The sequence below is a fragment of the Columba livia genome, chromosome 3 (assembly GCF_036013475.1).
Source record: "Columba livia isolate bColLiv1 breed racing homer chromosome 3, bColLiv1.pat.W.v2, whole genome shotgun sequence".
Taxonomy (NCBI): Eukaryota; Metazoa; Chordata; class Aves; order Columbiformes; family Columbidae; genus Columba; species Columba livia.
Window position 1 is genome coordinate 39,323,247 of NC_088604.1, and position 21,683 is coordinate 39,344,929.

The 21,683-nt window shown below is 43.9% G+C and overlaps 1 protein-coding gene across 10 annotated transcripts in view; it reads right to left on the reverse strand.

Moving 5' to 3' along the window:
• The window catches only part of BACH2 (BTB domain and CNC homolog 2), a 193,833-nt gene that overhangs the window by 113,917 nt on the left and 58,233 nt on the right, over positions 1-21,683 (reverse strand). The window contains exon 1 of one of the 10 annotated variants that reach the window (XM_065059620.1): positions 6,513-21,676. The exons of the other annotated variants lie outside the window; for them this stretch is intronic. The gene's annotated coding sequence lies outside the window, so the exon portion shown is untranslated. Of the gene's footprint in view, positions 1-6,512; positions 21,677-21,683 lie in introns of those variants that run through there. 10 annotated transcript variants of the gene reach the window in all.

A 21,683-nucleotide genomic window follows, 5' to 3' on the forward strand; every position in this document is an offset into this window, starting at 1 on the left:
CATCTGATTCAGAACCCTCTTAACCCTGGCATGCAGATTTCTTTACCTAATTTCTACACAGCTGAAAGTGGAACACATGCCACCTTAAAGTAAACAAAGCAGGAGTGATGAAAAATAGTCATGCTCCACAAAATATTGAGTAGAAACCCATTAATTAAGCATTTAATTATTTTTATCACTCGTGTCTGTCTTCACAGTTTAAAGTCTCTCTCGGCAATCAACCAATTTTGGGATTCACTGCTGTCATGCCAATTGTGGCAGTATCTCAGCTAAAAAGGCACTGTCAAACATAATGAAGTTTTCCATCAGCTTGTACCCACACCGGTGCTGCACACTGCACACGCTGCCTGGCGAGGGAAGGTGGGGATAGGGCTTTACCCGCCCTGCATCCCAAGGACTGCTGAATGGTCCTAACTGGCAAAGGCACAACTGAATCACACTTACGGTTGAGAAGATACGCTATAGAATCCAACTCACACTCTCCTACACAATGTACAAATAGCACCCTATGGGCTTTGAAATATATTTGAGAATTTTCAATTGTTTTCTTATGTTTTCTTTCCAACGTTCCTATTTTCTTTTCCAACTTGCACATGGCTCAGACTAAGGCATACTATAAACATGGAAAAATTTCCCAGCACTTCACTGTTAGAGCTCAACTTTTCCCTCAAATCCATGGACACCATTCCCTGTCCTTCATCCAGGGATGCTGCACACAGAGCATGCAGAAGGACAGAGGAGAAGGACTTCCCGCTGGGAAGGAGAGTATACATCTCTCTAATTGGTATTCCTTTTTCTAACAGTTTGTTTTCATGCTGGTCCTACTGGAACTGGTGTTGGCAGAGACCAAGCAGCAGGCTAGGGCTTATAACACTTTGAAATACATAACGATAGTCACCGCCACAATGAGCTGTGCATTTGTACCTGCTGACTCAGGCAGAGGCAGTACTGACGTCTTAACTGTAAACTGCATTTACAATGCATTTACACTGCCTCACCTGAATCATCCCTGCTTTATCTGCCCCAGCAAGCTCTGGCCCGGCAGCCGAAACTCCCAAGCAGCTGGTGGCAGCAACCATCTGAAACCAGCAACTGTCTGAAACCAGTGACCATCTGAAACCTGTACATCAGGCTGCCAGCTCCCTGTGCAGGGGCTGTAACCTGTGTTCACCCAGCACGCAGCAGCACAGCTGGGACTTGACCTACTCGGCCTCTGGGCATCACTGCAACATAAATGAGGATAACCCGCATGCCAAAGAAGGGCAAATATTCAGTCCTGAAACAATGGCATGCTTTACAGCAAACGCCTTGCAGTCCAGAGCTTGAAACAGAAATTTATGTGATGATGTGAAAGTCTGCATCAAAAAACCAGCAAGCTGTTTGGCATCTCAGTTTCCAGTCCCTGTGAAGTCCAAATAGCTCAAACACAAAACTCTGAGTAAGAGCTATTTTAAACCAATTTTGGCAGCCGCTAAGAGTCATAACCAGGATGTCAGCTGTATGGTTTCTTGCCTCCTTCTTCTGGCTCCAACGGGCCAGCAGCAGTGAGGGGACACCTGCCTGCCTTGCTTAGGGAAGCTCTGATGTTTCTTTCTACCTTCCTTCAGATAGTGTGCTGGGTCCCTGCAGCAAGGAGTGCCTGTCTCTGCCACTCCAAGGACAGATGAAGCATATTACTAATAAAAATCAGAACCTTCAAAGTTTCAAAAGTTCCCTTTCCATAAAGCAACCCTTAGAGAATAACCAATAATGAGGTGCAAAGCCCTTTTTTATAGGCACTCACTTGAGATGACCCACATAACTCATCCACTTTGCCACTTAACATTTCCAAACCCACAGCAGTATAAAAGCTTTTACAACCCCGCATGATCATGTCACATTTTATGCTTTATGTATAAAAGCATCTAGTGTATGCATTTCCTGATCCTGGTCACTTCTGTGTTCCTCTTTACATTTGCAATTAGCCTCCTCTGAAACATCTGAGCATGTTTCAGCTCTCCAAACACCAACCGACCCAGAACTGTGGCTGAAGCACAACTTGCCACATAGCAGAGCTTCCTTTCCCTGCGTCCCCAAGCTGCACAAAGCTCCCGTCCCAGTTTCCTACCTGGGAACACATGATGGGACGGTGAGATGAAGACTTGTGACCACACAGCACAGTCTACAGTATGTTAAACTAAATATAACAAAATACAAATAAAAATAAGGAAAGGTCCAAAATAAGTGGATTTATATTAGATATAAGAAGAAATTCTTCACCATGAGGGTGCTGAGGCACTGGAACAGGCTGCCCAGAGAAGTTGTGGGTGCCCCATCCCTGGAAGTGTTCAAGGCCAGGCTGGATGGGGCTTTCAGCAACCTGGTCTGGTGGAAGGTGTCCCTGCCCATGGCAGGGGAGCTGGAACTAGATGATCTTTAAAGTTCCTTCCAACCCAAACCATTCTATGATTCTAAGCAAATTCCATTTTCTCCAGTGCACACCACAGGAACATACATATCCGCAGAAGGAAGTACTGTCCTGCATCTGTGTTGGATGGAGGGAGGAGGAGAGGTCAAGTCAGGAAATTTCTGGAAAAATCACTGCAGAAAGAGGGGAGGGAGTTTTTTTTGCACAACCATGGCAAGGCCTGCAGGGACGGGAACGTGCAGGGGAAGTGGTGGGGGTGGGAAGGGATGCTGTTCAAATGGCATTGCTGGCAGAGCGTGAGGCCAGTCAAAGGAGGTCATGTCATTCCTGCAGAAAACCCTGCCAGAATTATCCTACTGGGTAAGCATGATCACCCTCACAGAAAGAGGGCAACACACAGGCTTGGTCAACGTAAGCGATCTGGGACTCGGGTTGTGGAAAAACAAATCCCAGGAATCAAGGCTGCTCCTGACAAACTGGACACAGATGGAGTTCAGCTGCTGAAACACATAACCGGAGTGACATAATATTAGAACATATTTTTATGCTTACTAAGACAACAACAAACTGAAGCCTGAAGCTGTATTTTGGGCATGCTAGCTCAAACTATCTTTAGACAGGAAAAGTGTGTGTGTACAGATGTTCCAGCAGGCATGGAGAGCAGAGAGCTGGAAAAAGTGCTCGCTCACTTCCAAGCCTTATAAAAAAAGTCTGTTGTAAACAGGGATGGGAATAAATACACCAGGCAATACTGAATCTAAATGAAAAAAAAAAAAAGAAAAAAAGAAAAGAAAAGGAGGCAAGAAGTCATTAGCTGGCCAGGGACTGGTGAGGTTTAATGGCTACATACCTCCCCAGCTTTGCTTCTCCCGATGGATGTTTTCAGGTGTTATTTCCTCCTGCGGTGCCCCCCTACATTTTACTGCTCCTGCCAGCTCTTTCATCGAGCTTTCTAACTATCTCACTTTCACAGATGCTTCTGCTGGAAGCACGATTGAAGCTATAAATTCACGTCTACACATCTGTAACAAAAATAATTTTTCTAAAAGCTGTTCTTCTTCCCTGTCGATGGTGACAGAAATTATATAGAGTTGCTGGCAATTCAGGGGTCTCGCAGCAGCTTTAAACACCCACCAAGACACAGAGTAATGCTGTCTCGCAAGGAAAACAGCAATAATGGAATTTTATCTACCTACCTATATATATGAAGCTGTCATTCTTGGAATCATTTCTATTTGTGAAGAACTGAAAAACACAAGAAATGGCCACAAAGCTCTTGTTCCATGGAACAACTGTTATTTTTTAAAGTAAAACATAATTATCACGTCTCTCCAGAAAAAGCCTCAGAGTCCATCAGTGCAAGGACAGATCTAATTTACCATGGTCACTGCTCAGCTTGCAGTAGTAGAAAGATGAGGGTAGCAGCCACATGAAGCACAATTCAGACCTCCCTTGAAAAAAGCCCTGTATAGATAGGACATAGAAGATTAGGATGCTTCCATGTTAGACTATGACTGAGTCCTGCTTTTAGCCAAAAAAACCTAACATGATGTGGCAAAGAGCTGAGTTAAACCTCGGACACAGGAGGCCCTGCTCGTGGGGGGCTTTCTGCCACCAGGACAGACACCTCTGCTGCAGCCCACAGACCTGAGCTCCAGGCACAGCAAAGAGAGGGTCCCCATATACATCCTGCACACCTCTAGTCATGTTTTTCCTTGTCCTCCACCCCTGATATAAGGAAATCCTTGGTTCCACGACCAAAGCAAGCAATGCTTGCAGGGGCTCTCAGAGCATACTAACGGTACAGAAGACTCTGTTCACCACACAACCCCCTAATCTTTCTTAATCTCAAGCCAACAGCAAAGCAGAAACTTCAAAGCTTGTGCTTTGGCCATGATGCAGAAGCAACTGCTTCTGCAAGCAGGACAAGACAACTGTGTTTCACATGGACGCGCACCTCCTTTGGCCTCAGCTTGATTTATCTTTATGGCAAATAAATTAACCATGGGCAACCAACGGGTTAATATTGGCACGACAAATTCCAGCCATGAAGACGTGGAAAAAAGAGCACAGCTTTGGGTGATGGAGACAGGCCACCACGCTGCTGGCGGCAGGGTGACGGGGGAACCAGACAAAGGGAAACAAAAATGCACCAACAGGAGCAAAGGCAGATAATGGAGACTGATTAAAAAAAAAAAAGGGCCAAAGAAGGGAAGCCTGGCAGACAGGGAAAGTGCTTGCAGAGAAAACTCCACATGGTATATTTAAAACAAGGGCAGGAAAGCAGGAGCAGAGTTCAGCACTGGACCTGGAAGGGTTTGGTGCACCCTGGTGAGCGTCTCTGCCTCCAGGAGAGCCCAGGACTGTTCCTAAGCTCCTCTTGTCTCCGTGCACCAGCATAACAAAGCTCTGATTGCAATAGGCGTGCAGTGACACTGCTACCCCAGTGTGACAGTCAGCAGCTTCCCAACATGTGGAGAGGATGCTTGTAATTCTAGCGTTGCAATGGTATTTGCCATGAGTTTCGTTAAGGTTTTGACATTTAGCAAAGTCACTACTGTTTTTATTGAAATTCACACACACACGGTGCTTAGAAAGAGAGACGGGGAAAAATATAAGCTGGATAGAAAGCTGAGCGTCTTTCAACTTAATTTGTTAGTAGGTTCATCATCATTTTTTGACAGAATAATCTTTTCATGGTGAATTATTTCCACTGGAAAAAATAGGAGACCAACAAATTGCTGGATGTAATTTGTGCCTTAAATAATAAAGCAATTAATGGCATTTTAGCAGGAACACATTTTTCTCTCCAGAAATAAAATCCCTATTTCATCTCATCTAAATTGCTTGGTCAGCTTCAAATGAGAGCAATATAAATCTCCTTCCCATACTGCTTCTGTTATCTATGATGAAGGGAAGAGACAGAAGGTAATCCTGTGTTCTGTATTCACTGACACATCATTTTCATGCTACACTACACTGTAATTTATTTCTAATGGGATAAATCTCTTGTAGTCTCCCTGCATTGTTCAGCCACACACATCCACAACGGGTACTGAGACTGCGGGACTGGCAGGTGTAACATCCAGGGACCACGCTCGGTGGAATTTGGATGTCTGCTCCACATTTCAGCGGTGCTACAGCTGTGAAAATAAACAGTTAGACTGTACAATTAAGGTATGCTTTTATTCTTTCCCACCCACTGCCTCCTGGAAGCAAGGCAGCCAGAGAGTACGATACTTTTCAGTACTTCTTGTGACTGTCAACTCAACTTCTAATTTCACATCCAATTGGGTTGAGACAATACAAAATGAGCCAGGAAACATTAAAGGATGTGGAAGCCAACTGAGAAGTCCTTACAGTCCTAGCAACAACAGAGATATCAATTAGTATGAACGAAAATATCTTGAAAGCTCTTCCTGCTGTCCTGATCAAGGAGAATGCAAGAAATAAGTAAACTGATGTAAGAAAATCAAGCTGGGGCTCTGAAGTGCTACATGCATTATTATTGTTTAAAACCAACATCTTCTATAGGATACAAGAGAAGAAGAAAAAAACCTAAGCTTTAGGTTTATAAAAGCTTTCTCCAAAGAAAGTTGGATTTTGGGCCAAGTTGCTGCAATCCTGAAATGTCTAGGCACAAACAGAAAGCTACCTATGATGTTCCTGCAGAAATCATTGTATTTTCAGAAAACATCCATGTGTATTTGTAAAATGTTTTTCTCTGTTAAATTGTGCAAGACTACCACAATACTTAATCTGCTGCCAGTCAATAAACAGTATTATCAAGCACCACAACTTAAAGAGACAAGAATCTCAGTGCTACTATGCCTTTCACACCCACCTCTCTACTTCAGCTGATTGCTATACTCACATACAAAGTGCACATTCACAAAGCAAAATATTATCTAACTAGCTGTCTACTACTTACCTAGCTACTTGTACGGCCTCGTCACTCCAGCAGTTTACAACAGGATTAATCTCATCTGATTCAGATGCAAGGTAAAAACTTGCAGCCGAGTCACATCTCTCCAGATTTCCTTTACTGTCAATGCAAAGTGGCAGTCCCTTCCAGGGCACATGTCACACCATTTTAGGTACCCACCTTTGAGGAGGTCAGCAAACCCCTTTGCTGCCTACAGAAGGGACTAAGAGCTCCACTGCAGCCAAGTGCACCTGGACAAACAAACCCCTGCTCCAGGGCATCTGGCAACAGGAGAGCTGGGTCTGGTCTTCTGGGCCAAGGTCGCTCACAGCAGCGTTTCAGCAGCTCTGCCATCTCCAGCTGGACTGGGGTCCTCAATGCGCCCCAAGCCCCCAGCTGGGATGGTGACAGCAACAGCAAGACTAAGGGCAGAAGAAACCTAACACCAAGCAGTAGGGTTGCAGCTGCTTTATACTGCTTCTCGCTACAGATCATGAATCTGCCCTGTTAGCTCTGGTTTACCAACAGTTCACGCTTCAGAAATTTGACAAAATACCCCAAAGGCTAACTCTTGCTGAACTTCATCGCTGCTGCCATGACCAATTTGCATTACAACTTTGTTCTAGGGACATATCTACAACCACTTATGTGAAGGGCCCAAATGACTTGATTCAGCCTAGCTAGGCAGGCAGGGTTGCTCACATCCACGCTGGGCCGTGGGGGAAAAGCAGTGGTCTCAAGGAGACTGGCTAGCAATCTAACAGGGTTTCCAGCTGAGATTCTGCAAGCGAAGCTCCCTGCAGAAGCCTCGCCAGATGCTCCTGTGGCTCCATGGAGTACCAGCTGGGGAAGCCCTCCGGCATCCAGAGCTGCCCCCCGGCAAACCCCCAGCTCTCACAACTGGCCTCTGCTGCATCCCAACCTACTGATGGGGTTTGGTGCCAACCCATATTCTGATATCTGTTGGTTTCAAAACCTCAAATACAGCAGGTCCTGTGTTCATTTAGGTTCTTGTCATCCAAAATTCCCTCTTAAATGCAATCCAGATGAGCTCCTTGGCATGGATAGCACACACAGCGGCTGCCCTTGCTGGCATTCAGCAGACTGTTTTCAAAACGGACCAGAATAATTTTAGAAAGACTGCCTTTCACTGTGGTTGGAAAGGGGCTCCTTGATCACGCTACCAAGCTCAGACCCCGGTTTCTGAGTATCTCTGGCGAGGGAGGGCAGCATAACCCACACCACCACCGACGCAGGAAAATGCTGTGCCTTCACTCAGCTGCCTGCGATGCTTATCAGTTCTCTCAGGGAAAACACATGACCTTGAACATGGCTCTTGGCTGGCAAAGAGAAGAGCATACTCTGTCGTCTGGCTGCTCCAGATATAAAGGATGGTGTCACACGAAGTGCGGGGGTCTGTCTGCACCTACTGCCATGGCTCACCCTATTGCAGGGGGGCACTGTGGCACGTAAAAGGGCAGGCAGAAAGCAAACCCTCAAAAGCGATGCCCAGCCACAGTCTTCTCAATACCAGGAGCCACAGTTATCCTACAAGGCTGCCAAGAAAGACTGCTGGAGGAAGAACCAAAAGGGTTAAACCTGGTTAGCTGGGAAGGTCATGGCAAATGGTAATTAATGTCCTTGAGGCAAGTAAAACAGCAAGATTAAATCTGGGAGGAAGATGTTGGGATTCCCACTGCAAAGAACTCTGTGGCAGAAAGGTTGGGTTGGTTTGGGTGCTGAAACTGTCTCCCCAGGCACAGGGCTGGGATCTTCTCGCCTCAACCTTCTAAAGCTAGGCTGGATGAGAAATAATAGGAGGCTGGCAGGGAGAGAGCAAGCAGATGATCAAATAAGCCTTTTCTGTCTTAAATTTCTAACTCTCTGAAAAATCAGCTTCTCATCCAAGAGGCTGATGACTGCCACTAGGAATAAAAATGATGGCTGTTAGTACCCCAGTGCTGATGTTGGAACAGGAGCAGCAGGGGTGAGGTGGCACGACTGGCCTAGCGAGAGAAGACCCATCTGCTTCAGCCCAGAGACATGAGAAGGTGCTGAGTTGCAGGGATAAGAGCAGGGAGAATGAACAGGGTCTGATCACTTTTCTATGAAAGCGTAGTTTGCAAAAAGGAACCAGAGCTATAAAGAATATATAACTGAAGTGCTACTTGTACAAATGAAGAAAGGATAAAAAAAAGAGTGTGGTATGTCATTTTTGTAGCCACATTGTGGAAAGTGGTCTAAAACTCAATAACTTAAACATTTTTTTTACTGTAGTAACTGCCGTCATCTAAAACACCAAATGAAAAAAATGCAAAACTGTATTAAGTCAAACACGCAAGCAGCCATAAATGAGGAGGGCCAGCGTTCAACCCTGAAGATGATCTGTAGCTACAGTTACATAATCTTAGGTCACTTTTAAATAAAGCTACAAGAAAATTCTTTACTCCCACTGCAGTGTGTGAAACACGTGCTTTTTTCCTATTTCCACAGTAGCTTGCTTCACCTACTAGCCCCTGCGGATGGCTGTGAAACCAGAAAAAGTAGTGTACTGTCCACTGTTCCTAATTAAAATCCCATAGCCTTGTGGTCAGAGAGCTCTGGAGAACCGGCGAGGTCGCATGATTTGCTGGAGGTCAGACAGAAAAAGCACGCTAGACCAGAGATGATGGATCTTTTGGCTCAAGTGTGCAATGCAGCACTCCTCAGCCAGGGCCAGAAAAGCAGCTACTGGCAAGCTCCGGTTCCTCTCAGTAACATAACCTTAAATAGTCTAAATTTGCAAAGGAGAAAACACCATCTAAGTGTCCTCCCCCTACCTCAAGTGAACCAAGAGTAACTTTTTTCCCCCAATAGGCTTCTTGCCCACACAGATGATGCTCTGGAAAGCTGATGTGGCTCTGCCGTCTGTGCCCATCTTTAGCCACTCTCTACAGTTCTTCTGTACCATTGAGTGCCAGTGAGTGTTCACACTCCAAGAAGTATCTGGTCTGACCATTGGCATGTTCCTCCAGCTGCTCAAGAGCCCATCTGCTCGGACAGGCTTGCTGGCATCACTCTCAGCACACGACCCAAGTGTCCCCATCACTTACCCTAGATAATTTGGGGAACGTGCTGGTTACGAAGTGACAGATCTTTGCATTTGTGACAAATTCACTCCCTCTGTTACCTAGTATTTTCCCCAGGTGTTTACTTCTGGAGGCATGTCTGTGCCTTTGGTGAATTTCCAACACTCACATCCACATGTTAAAATGGAAATAACATCTGAGCTGAAGACTCCTAGTTTGGTCTTTACATTTGTATTTTCAATGACTAATTTTGTTTAAGTTGGTAAACGCAGCTGTTGCCTCGCCAGTTGGTGACATTTCCTTTTGGACTACCCCGCTGGTTGGTGTGCTTCTGCCAAGACATGTAAATTGACTCATTCCTTGTATTCCTTTGCCTTTTTATACAATGCTTCAGTTGGGATTTGCTGCAGGTCCCCTGAGATTTGTTTTCCTAAGTAATTTTTAGCCCTGCAGTGCTAGACAGTCTTTACTCACATGTTTTCTGAATTATCACTTAAGCACCCTATGCTTGAGATGCTGGATCTAAGTGATGTAGCAATTCACTGTATTGTATTTTTTCTCATGGTGACTTGGTCATGTCAACATCAAGTCAACAGCAATTGTAAAGAGGTGACAGAGTGCATGTCTGTTTTACACCAGTGTTATCCACAATGAACCATTACTCAGCTCTGTGCTTACTTCAGTCTTGTCAAGACTTCACAATTATTACAAATACATACTTGAAATGAGTAGATAAATGTCCTGAAAAGAGTAATTAAAACACCATCCCTCCTCCTTAAGAACATCAAACAAACAACTGTATCAGATTGGCAGGCAATCTGCCTCAAGCCAGGGAGCAGAAGAGGCTATCAAAAAATCTGGCCATTTCTTTATCTCCTGAATTGAAATGGCTGAGCTGAAGCTATAAGAGAAAAAAATTAGAATCTCTGTTTGGTGGGGGTTTTTTGTTCTGTTGGTTTGGTTTTTTTTTTGTTTGGTGGGATATTTTTTCTTCTTTGGTTTGGTTTGTTTGTTTTTTTTTTTTCATTTTTCATGACTGTACCACTGAAAGGAACAGAACTTCTATTCAACTGTTGCAATTTCATCACCTTTCTAGGATGTTTTAACTGGAATACAATTTCACCATCAGTCACACTATTATTTCTGTCATATTCCCATATTTCTCGAAGAACTCAGAAACTATTCATTCAGTCATTCTGCTGCAACGGTCTCTACCTGCAGCTTCTCCAAATTTTGTTTTTAGTGAGTTTTTCATATCTGCCTTTGTGCTGTGGGACAGCATCTTTTGCCACTTTCAGTTCCTCTGGCAAAGTCACAGAGTTCCTCCCGTTGTCGTCCTTCTTTTCCTGTCACTGAACAGTTTTCACTTGTTAACCTCAGACAGGCCCACTGGGCAGTGGCACCTTACCTGTTGAGCGGATGCAGACAAAAGTGAAGGGGATAGTTTTTTTCAGCAACTAGATCAGCCTATTGAGCACGGCTACCTGCTTTATTTCTCTTGGGGTCCTCTGCTCTTGTTCTGAAACTGACTTTCCCGCTGCTTTTGCTGGATGCATTTAAACATCCGCTATTTGCTTTGCTGTTTCCATCCTTGGAAAACCTCACTATTTGGGCTTGCTTAGCTGAAAACCAGTTACATCTTTAGCAAATTTTGCTCACTTGGTAGTAAAACCAAAAGAAACACTTCCCTTACTAATTCTGCCGCAGAGGATTTTTTTCTTTTTTTCCTTTTGGTATTGTCACAAAAAATATCAATCACTTTGACTGCATGTGGAGACCTGAAGAGATGTGCTGTGTTTGCCTCCAATACACTCAGACCACAACGATTCCACCAGCTGCTCTGGGGACATCTTTACACTATGCCCACGCATTGCCAAGAGCCTTGAGAGCAGGCAGAGCTCTGCCAGGCCCCGCGTGATGGCTTTGGAGACAGAAGATGATGCTTGGCCATCGATTCCTCCATTCTGTCAGTGTCCCTAACCCCGAGAAGGATGTCTCTCCGTTAGCAAGCAGACGTCAGGCTGAGGAATTTGGTCCAAATCTGCTGACAGCTCTTATCTTATCATAGTAGTTGCCTGTTGGTAACACTGTGTAATTGTCATTTCATGTACTGTTTGAAATCTAGTTCAGAGCAATCGACCGCTAATTGGTTCCCAGTCTATAAGCTATTTTTCTGCCTTGGAAGTCATAATTAATGCTACTCCCTCTGAGTTATAATCACCTTGCTTCATGAATATATTATAGCTTTGTTTTCATTCTTAGATTGCTCTTCATCAATTCCCGGTCACAGGCATTTTGCTTATTCAAAGGATTGTACTTGATGTATTCGTCCATCTTTTTCACCTGCACCTCTTTTGTTGTTGCAGCCTTTCTTCCAATGTTCCAGAAACCTACTTTCAGTGGATTTTATTTTTTTTTTCCAAAAACCTTCCATGAAGAACTTCTCAGAGGCTTGCCTGGCTCACAGTTTTCACCAAAGCAGGTTGTATCATTTCACCCAAGACAGAATCTGTTACTTACCTGGCACATGCTTTGCTGCAAGAGCTATCTCACCATCTTCCTCTAATTTGCCTCTTTTCCAGGAACAGATTTGTGCCTGTAGCTGAACCCCAAATACAGAGTGTCAGATCACTGCTTTTCATCTCAACCATGTCATTTGGCCAGTTCGGTTTCGGTCACGAGACTCTGCAACCTTGCTTCCAGTGAGTTCGGTTGCCACCTTGTTTTGGTTGTTGGGTTAAGTGGTATCCATGCACCACCAACCGCCAAGGGAACACGGATGTTCTACTCGATAAGGATGCTGCAAGATGAAAAGATCGCAGAGTACTCATATTTTACAGTAACAGCAGCCATTTCAATACCTGGGTTAAAAAAGAAACCACATCTTCTGTCTCAGAAGCAGTTGCGTTCTGTCTCCAGAGCTGCTGTGAGTTGTTCATACATTCTCCAGCACAACATTTTGCATGCCTCCCTCCCTTGTCCCAGCATGCTAATATGTTAGTAGTTATCACCATCCAAATCTGATGCGGGTTCATGTTAGGACTCCCTAAATACAGTGAAACACAGAAACTTAACACCTATCAGAGCTGGGAGAAAAACTTCAGAAAATTTTTTTTTGGCTACTGAACTAGCTCATATTCTTCTATACTTATGGTGCTATTTGGTTCAGCAGATGGAGAATGAAAAGGAAGGTCCCTTTTGCCAACAATTTATACCACCTCACAGGAGAGATGTTATCTACACTCAGGCCCCACGTGACAAAGTCATTCTGGACCCGACAGTGGGTGAACCGTAAGGTGGGTGAACCGTAAGTGCAGACTTTGCACTTGGATGGTCAAGCCACAGACCTGAAGTTTTAACATTTAAAAGTCAGGTTCAAGAGAGGGCCAAAATGGGCAAAGAATGTTGAAAAGAACAGTAGCTCAACATTGCAAAAGCCAAATCCTTCAGGGAGACAGGCTCCACAGACCAGGGAAATCTAACCCAGAGGACCAGTACCTGGGACTTGCTAACTTACTTTTTCAAAGTAAAATTGTGGGGGTCACCTATCAACCACACAAGAGATGTACAAGCCAGACCAAATCAGGATGGTATAAGCTGCTTTGTAAATCTGCAGGATGGTCAACAGATTAGGTCAGTGCACTCTGCACACTGGTGGTGTCATCCTTGGCACCAGCCAGGTTCATGAATGGGGTGGGAAATGGAGTGGAGCAAGAGAAGGGAGAAACAAAGTCCAGGGTTAAAATAGTCTTCTGGTTAAAAAAAGAGACCAAAAATGCTATTAGCTGAGATATTTAGAAATCAGTGTCAGCCTTTAAATCATGCCAAATCAAGACAGAAGACACAAACATGGAAGGCAAAGAAGAAACGTTCAGAATAACATAAAAACTGGAGATGACAACAATATTCACAGACAACCAGCTCTCAAGTAGTATAAATATAAACCGAGCAAGTGTAAAAAACATATAGCCTGCCTCAAAAAAGCCAAACCACCCTATTTCACCTCTTCTTGTTAACATATCACAATAAACAAACAGGCACGTAGAGGTGAGGCAAACAAAAGGAGTCCCAGGGTTGTATTAAAAACCTTCTTGTATAACCCTGAGCAACTTCACCATGCCTCAGCTTACAAACATGCAAAAGCTGTGTATACTGCAATAGGTGGATTTAGCTAAAATTTTGGTGATTAAAGTACTGCTCAGTGTAAAACCCTGAGAAAAGTAAGTAATTCTGCCATTTGTGGTTACCTGACACATATTTTCTCCATAAAAAACACAGCCTTGTTACAAAGAACAAAGAGCATTTAAAAGTGCCCTCTGCTTCTGAAACTGAGAGAGACTCTTGAATCCACTTGGTCAAATCCAGACTTTAAAATACTATAAGAAACACCATTAGACTTTCTGAAACATGGACCATCGTGCTGCGGAGTCACTCTCCATGGAGGAAGAGCCATTGTTAAGCAGATAGAGGACAGAGCTGGTACCTGTCTCAGCTAACTCCCCACCAAGTCTCCACAAGAAAACTCCCAGTGTACTTTTTTTGCTAGTCAAGAACAGGTGTCCGAGTAAATAGAGGTGTCACAGAAATCTCTAGCTGTTAGATCTCAGCTGAAAAAAAGAGGAAGTTGAAGGAAGACTGAAATAACTATTTCAGATTCACAAGAGAACAGCTATCATGGCTTCTGTTGATCCAAGTAATTACAATACTGCTTCATTTGCTTTGATTATGAATTTTAATTTTGTGATACCTATCTTTCTTTGCTTGGCCTCATAATGGCTAGACAACAAATCTGTGCATGACTGTGCTGCACTTCCATTTTTCCCTCTCGACAGTTAGAACTCTTTGACAGAGCACATCTTAATATTATCTGTACTTCCAGATAAGCTGGGCTGCCACCGCAATGCTCCATCAAGACTGGGTTGATTGTCAGCTTTTGATTTTATTGCTTGTGAAAAATCAGTAAGTATGGACATGGAGAGGCAAGAACTGAAGCACCAACCCAAACAGGAATGGGGCTTGATCTCTGATCCCAAAACCAAACACTTGAGATACCTGGGAAGCCCAGAGAGCACACAAGGTCATCTCCTCCTTAGTTTAACTCCTCCTCTTTTGTAACTCTCTGAGTTTAGCACCTGCTGAGCAGACAGAAGAAGAAATACTTGGGGGTGAACACCAAGGGAAGACTTCCTTGCAGAACATTTTTGTTTCGGTCCTCATTAGCGGGTGGGTGACAGCCATACATAGCGACGTGGGTGAGCACATGGGGGTTTCACGAAAGACAGAGCGCCAACGTTCAATCCCAGGAGGCTCCGTCTCACTTATGTGACACCCACGTTCACACTGCAATCACAACTGCACCAGTTACAGTCACCCTGGAGCCTCTGCTCGCAGGAGGCTGGTTAAAGATATCCTAAATCCCAACTCTCTCCCCCATTATCCCATGTCCTCTGACAGCAGACTCAAACTCAGGATCCTTTACGGTAACAGAGAGCTTGACCAACTGTATTACCACTAATACCATTTGCCAAGGAACTACTTCTCATTACGTGTTTTAAAGCATATATTAGTCTGATATACTAGCCTGATTACTTATTCCTTACCAACTTCATAAATCTACACTAAAGCAGACTAGCGATACAGGAGCTTTTGATGTTTGCAACTTGCTTACAGGACCCAAATCTAAGAGACAGCATCATTGCATTAAGAAATGTCACATCAAGGTTTCCAGTACCTTCAACATTTCCCATTTCATTAAATGAAAAAGGCGGTAGAGAGAAAGGAGGAAACGGTATTTCTGCTCCACTTACTTGATGAATGCAAGAAACTGCGTATAAAAGAGATCATCTGACACAACCTCTCTGAATCTTGCTGAAACACACAAACAAAGCAAGATCAACCCAGGTAACTAGAATTTGCCTCCATGATTTAGGGTTTAGGCAAATGGTTTAAAACCCAAAAGTTTCTGGATACCTTGGCTGAATGCTTCCAAATAATGAGTACCTGCATGCAAGTATACTCACCAGTAAATAGCAGGTTTCAGAATTCAGGACTTGCCTATCTCCACCACTTCAGTCTTTCAACAGATTAACTCCATATGACAACTTAGCGACAAGTCTCAGCCTGGAAGCAACTTCCCTCCCCCCTCCCCCTAAATCACAGTCAGAAATGCTCCGAAGGAGATTAAGGAGCTGATTTTGCAAAGCACAAAGCACTGACCTAAATGTATTCCCATTTAAGTATGTGGAGGTTCTAAATGTGACTGAAACGGCTACATTCAGCCCAACCCTTCGTGTTTTTCAAGATCTATGTAAGCTTTTAGCACCTCTCATTTCATTTAAAGCAGGTTTCACCATCTCCAGAAATGTTTTCTGCTCTTCACCTACTTTGCTATAAACATAGTGACAAACAGCACATATGTGTATTTTGCTGAATCTGGAGAAACGAAAGGTTTTGTGCTTCACCTGCTAGCTCTGAAATTGCCACAGCTGCACGTGATGCCTCGGCTTGCGCCAGCATTTGGTAGTAGTGCTCCCGCATCCAAGAGAGACGGCTGCTTCAACAAACAACATACTCTGTAAGTTTTTACACTGGGCAAGGAAATCCCAAAATATAGGCCAGCTGCATTTCTTATTTTCATCCATACAACACTGTTAAATCAATGGGATTTGCATGGATTAGCAAAGGACAAAATTAGCCTATTTTAGTAATGGTAAAATGACATTAAGATTATAACCCATCTCACACTCCCAAGACTAATTACTTCCCAACTTAATGCATCGGAAGGCTCTTTCTTGTCATGTCAAATGAAAATAAAATAGTTCTTTTTTTTTTTTAATTTTCTCTCTTTCAGACATGATATATTTTAAAACTGAAAGCATTAATCACTTCATTTTCTTTTAAGAGTGAAAAAGGAGCAGAGGCTGCTATGCCGCTTGGTTAGAAACAGTGGACTTGGAGGCTGCCACCTGAACCCTGAGCTATTGCATCACAGCTGGACATGCTGTAATTCCTTTTGCAGGATGGAGCTCATACACCAGGGAGGCTGCTGCTCCCCTCAGCTGCTCCTGAGATTCTCACATGTTAATAATAGTGCCTGTATGGGAACATTCAGATAAAATGTCACCGAGGTTTTGAAATTATAACCAGAAAACGTACTGTGGTATTAGTTCTGCTAAACATTATAAAAGCTTGAATTTTAGTTTTTATTAGCCTCTACAAGGCTGAATTTCCTAGAATGAAGTAACTGGTGTCTCAAAATCATCTGAAAATGGTTTTGTTGTCCTCACACTAAAGTTCTACATCCCCACATGCTGAGATACATATAAAATGGCTAACCTGAGAGCAACTCACACATTGGTTTTAAAGGGACTCAAATATAAAATGGGCCTGAAGGATACCTAGGACAAGGCAGAGAAACATGCTTTGCATGTGTCGGGGACACAAGTGCTTTGGTGTCACATAAGAAATCACCAGCCACCAAAGCACCTACTGCAGCCACCCATCTGTCCACTGCTCCTGGTGCACGGCCACCACAAGCCAGCTCAGCCTACAGCTAGAGTGGGGTACTCCATCTGTAGCTGCTCAGAAATAAAAGCGGTTATTTGCCTTCAATGCAGTGAAGTTGCAGACTTTTTAGCAGGGCCTGTTACAATAGGACAAGGGGTAATGGTTTTAAAGTAAAGGAGGGGAGATTCAGGCTAGACATGAGGAAGAAATGTTTTACAATGAGGGTGAAACACTGGCCCAGGTTGCCCAGGGAGGCAGTAGATGCCCCATCCCTGGAGACATTCAAGGCCAGGCTGGACAGGGCTCTGAGCAACCTGATCTAGTTGAAGATGTCCCTACTCATGGCAGGGGGTTGGACTAGATGACCTTTGAAGGTCCATTCCAACCCAAACTATTCTACAATTCTATTATTAACACAGAGCCCACGTGGACACTCCTCTAAATATTTTGCCTTGAGTGCATACCTGCAGCTGTGGCACTGGGCGGGATCCCAGCACGGGTCCACACACGGCTTAGTGATCCCAGGGTGGGCAACTTTGACAGCATCTCGCGCTGAACCCCTGGCCATTGTACATCAACACTGATGATTTTCGTAGCACTTTCCTCCAGAAGGCAGTTTATTCTGGCTGCTTTGTTTCAAGCTGCTCGCATCCATCGCTCCCTGCACCCTCAGCAAATGCAGGGCTGGTTTAGAGCCTCTGCCCTAGGGACTGCATCTCAGCAGTGTTGCATGTATGCACTACAGTTTCAGTATTATACTTTGGGACTGCTCGGAGCAAAATGCATAAAATGCTAATGTATTACTAGACTCCTACAATATTTTTAAATAGCACCTCTGGTATATGGAACTATTTTATAAGCAAGTCAGTGTTCTATGACACCAAAGATTTTTATTTTATCTTTTAAAGTTTAAATATCACAGAAAAGTGGGTGTTGATAGGATCTGCCAGCAGCACAAACAAAATGTATAAATCCAGACTAGAAATGAAATTATCTCTTCACAATGGGGAAATTAAGGCAAAACAACAGAAAAAAAAAATCCACAACATACAGCAGCTTACACGTATCGAACAAGCAGGTAGAACAAAGAATTTAAAGCACATTTGGACATGCCCTTCTTCAGGCAACGTGTCAAAACCACTACTTCTCCCCTTCTCCTTGACAGACGGTACGACTGGGCCCAAAGCCACACCACCAAGTTGTGATCCTGGCAAAACCCACAAGGTAAACAAGGCTGGGCACAAAGTGTGACTGGATGGGAGGCATGCGAGTGCAGAAGGATGAGATGCTGGCAATTGAGCAAGCAGCACAAACTGCTCTGAAACAATGCTCCAGTGCAATGCCAAGAGTGCTCTGGAGGTAAACGCTATGTAGTCAGGGCTGTATTCATCGCCAGCTGGGGCCCTCATGTGTTTAAAAGGTTAAACGCTTCCAATTTCCTGGGCAAATCCCAATTTTGTTCACTTTTCTTCAAGCTACTAAAAAAACCCAACCAACCAAAAAAAACAACCAAAACAAAACACAACCAAAAAGCCCACAAAACCACCCCCAAACCCAAACAAAAAAACAACCAACCAAACAAAACCAAACACCACAAACCCTCAATTATTCAGTTAACATTTAGTGAATTTTGTTTTCTTCTGTGCTGCTAGTGTAGCACAAAGATGCAAGAAAGTGCTACTGTGCTCTTTTGCAAGACAGGATATCTTTCATGAGTACCAAACCACCTATACATGTGCTTTGTAAGAGCAGCTGATTCCCTCAGAGCTAAAAAACACCGACTAGATGCAAAGTCACATTATTTGAGCACTTTCTTTTGTTTTAGCATTGTGTAGTGGAACCATCTGCATGAGACCCAATCAATAATCAAAGCCAGCCACAGTCAGATGACAAATCTCGCTGCTGCTGCAGGTTTAAATGTCAAATTACCAATGCCATTTGAATTGTGGTTCTCTTTTAACTTCAGATCAAAGCTAACATAGCCGGGAAGACAATGCTTTCCACCCTCCGCCTTCCTCCCCCTCCTCGCTGCTCTGAAATCATCTGTCTCCAAGCCAGAAGTCTAAATGGAGTGTAGGGCGAGTTCAAAACAGAGAAGGTTGACGGGAGTCTACTGCCAATTCCGCTCTGCAGTCACAGCTTGCTCCCACAGCTCCATTAGCTGCCTGCAATCAAGGGCTGCCGACTCAGTCCTGCTTGCTGTCCAGGTTTAATAGGTTCAGCTAGTTAATGAGCAATGGCTAGATTGCATTCCAAGACTCCACATCATTCACAAAGCAATTAAGTGTACACTCCTCGGTCTCCTCCAGGAGCCAGAGTGCCTCGTTCTACTGAGAGGATAAATGCAAGCCACGATTTTTGAAACTGAATAGTGCGACACAGTGGGAAACCATCAGAATATTCACCTTCTTTAAGTATCAAGCTGAATGCATCGTTCCTTTTCCACCAGCCTCTGAAGGGCTCCCTTACCTGTACACCCCTGGATTACAGATCGCTCTTGCCAGATGAAGCCAAGAGCTGTAAACCACTGGGAAGCATCTCACTGAGTTGCTGACAAAGCAGGCTAGGGAGCTGCTGTGGTAAAGAAACACAAGAGATTTAATTTGAAAGCTACTGCAAAGGCAGGGGTGCCTCTTACATGTATACTTGGTATACAATCCCAGCAGAGGACTGCACGGCACCTTGCAAACAATGAGAACACTTATCTTCAGATTCACACAACTCAGAAGCTAAGTGATTTGAGCCCTCATGCATCCCTCCTGAAACCAGGACCATGCCCCTGGAGGATGGAGCTACCTTCAAGGGCAGAGGAGTGGGAAAAGCAAGCATCTTCTCTTTGACTCGTACATGCCCATTCACCCCTCCATGCTCCTGCACCTACTTTACTGCCGTTAATGTATATACCATTACTGCTCCAATGCCCCTTCGAAATGCTTGTGTCTTCTTAAGCTCCCACTTCCAGGGCAAAGATCCCACTGTTAGAGGGAGGTGACTTCTCTGGTGGTACAAAGGATCCTCAGCCTTAAGTGGTTGATTCACAGCTGGACCAAAGCTGGATCCTCAACATGCTCTTTCAGGACCACTTAGGTTTGTGGGCTGCCTTTCCCAGGCTGTGCAGCTGAACCTGATGGAGAAACTGCTGCCAAGGTCCTGTCTTTTCTGTCTGTGAAGGGACTGAAAAAACATGCTGCTTCTACCTTACACCAAACATTAGGAGCGATGATCACAGAGCTAGTAAGTAGATGTTAGCCACATCTAGAGGACAAGGAAAGAGATGCTGAGCATAAATTCTTCTCTCCTCATCCCACGTACAGCACTCACACATGAGACTTACAAAAGCCTGGATACTTACTGGTTTATAACATCACTACTAAAAAGAAAAGAACAACAACAAAAAAATCTCAAACACTCAAGATCCCTTCACAAACTTTTTCTGTAAAACCAGGCATTAAATAAATATAACTTGGACAAAGGGATCTTCCCAATTTTTAAGAATCGGATTAGCCAATCACTAAACTCACATGGATTCAGCTTATCTGAGTGAAGACACAAAGAAGTATCCACTATCTAAAGTGGAAATGAGTTTAAGGACACAAAAATACTTCTTCAGTCTTTTACCAGAAAACTCATTATTAAACTTTAAAAAACAGACTGACACAATAACACGGACTGGTTGTTCTACTTTAAATGCAAAACCTTGGTATGGAAAGGAAGCACAGCTGAAGAGATATGTTTTTTTTTTTTCTATTATTCTCTGTTTCCTTCGCGCATGCCAGTCAAAACTATAAAATACTTGTGGGAGAAAAGCACAAGGCACGGTTTCACATTCCAGAAGATCTGTTTCCATGTGCTGCATACAAGCCAGGCGACCACCCAGGAAAGTCGGGCAAACACGAATTGGCCCACCAGTGCTGCAACTGCACACTAGCGGCGCTTCTCCATCAATGCTTTGCCCTTTATTTGTGACGAGAGGTAACCACCAAGCATTACGAGCGGCCAAGCCTGCGGCAGGGTCACCTCTGTGTCTGCTCTGAAATAATACTAAGGAGCAGCTCTGCATTTTCTCCTCTTGACAAGCTGTGCCAAGCTCAGATGGGGTGCTAAAATATTTTGAATGTACTATCCATGAGAAAAAAAATAAAATAAAAAAAAAAGTAGATAATCTTAATAAAGGAGCCTGCAATATGAACAGCTCTTATCTTCTCAAACCCTTCCATCCCCTGTCCCTTTGCTCTCCATCATAACACTTTTGCCCCAGTATTACTAAGGAAAGGTGAGCAATGGTGGGTCATCTGTAGTCTTGGGAAAGGGTATAGCTAGCTATTTCCCCTCCTTGGAGCCCACGACTATGTTATTTTCTTTTCATACATTGATCACAGAAAGATGTGGTAACTGTTTCAGAGTCACTGAGAAGAAATCAGTCTCTTGGCGGCCAAGCTGGCTGAGAAACTGCTGGCTGGAGCAACAGAAGTAGGCATGACTTGTCTTTCACAAAGCAGAAGGCATTTGTTTTTAGTTAACTGGGCAAAGGGTGGTAAAACTCAGCCAAGTATTTATTTACTGGACTGGTGTGACTGCAGCGGGAGAGGAGGGCGAGATGTGTGTAAGGTTTTTGTAATCCCAACCTTGGAAGGGAGGTAAGTGAACTTTGGTTTCACTGTTGGAGTAAAATAACACAGAAAGCCTGTGGTATGAGATGTAGAAACATTGATTTATAAAAGGGATGTTCTGTCAGGGCGTGGGGGGAAAACCAAAAACAAGTCTTTAGCGCTTTTCT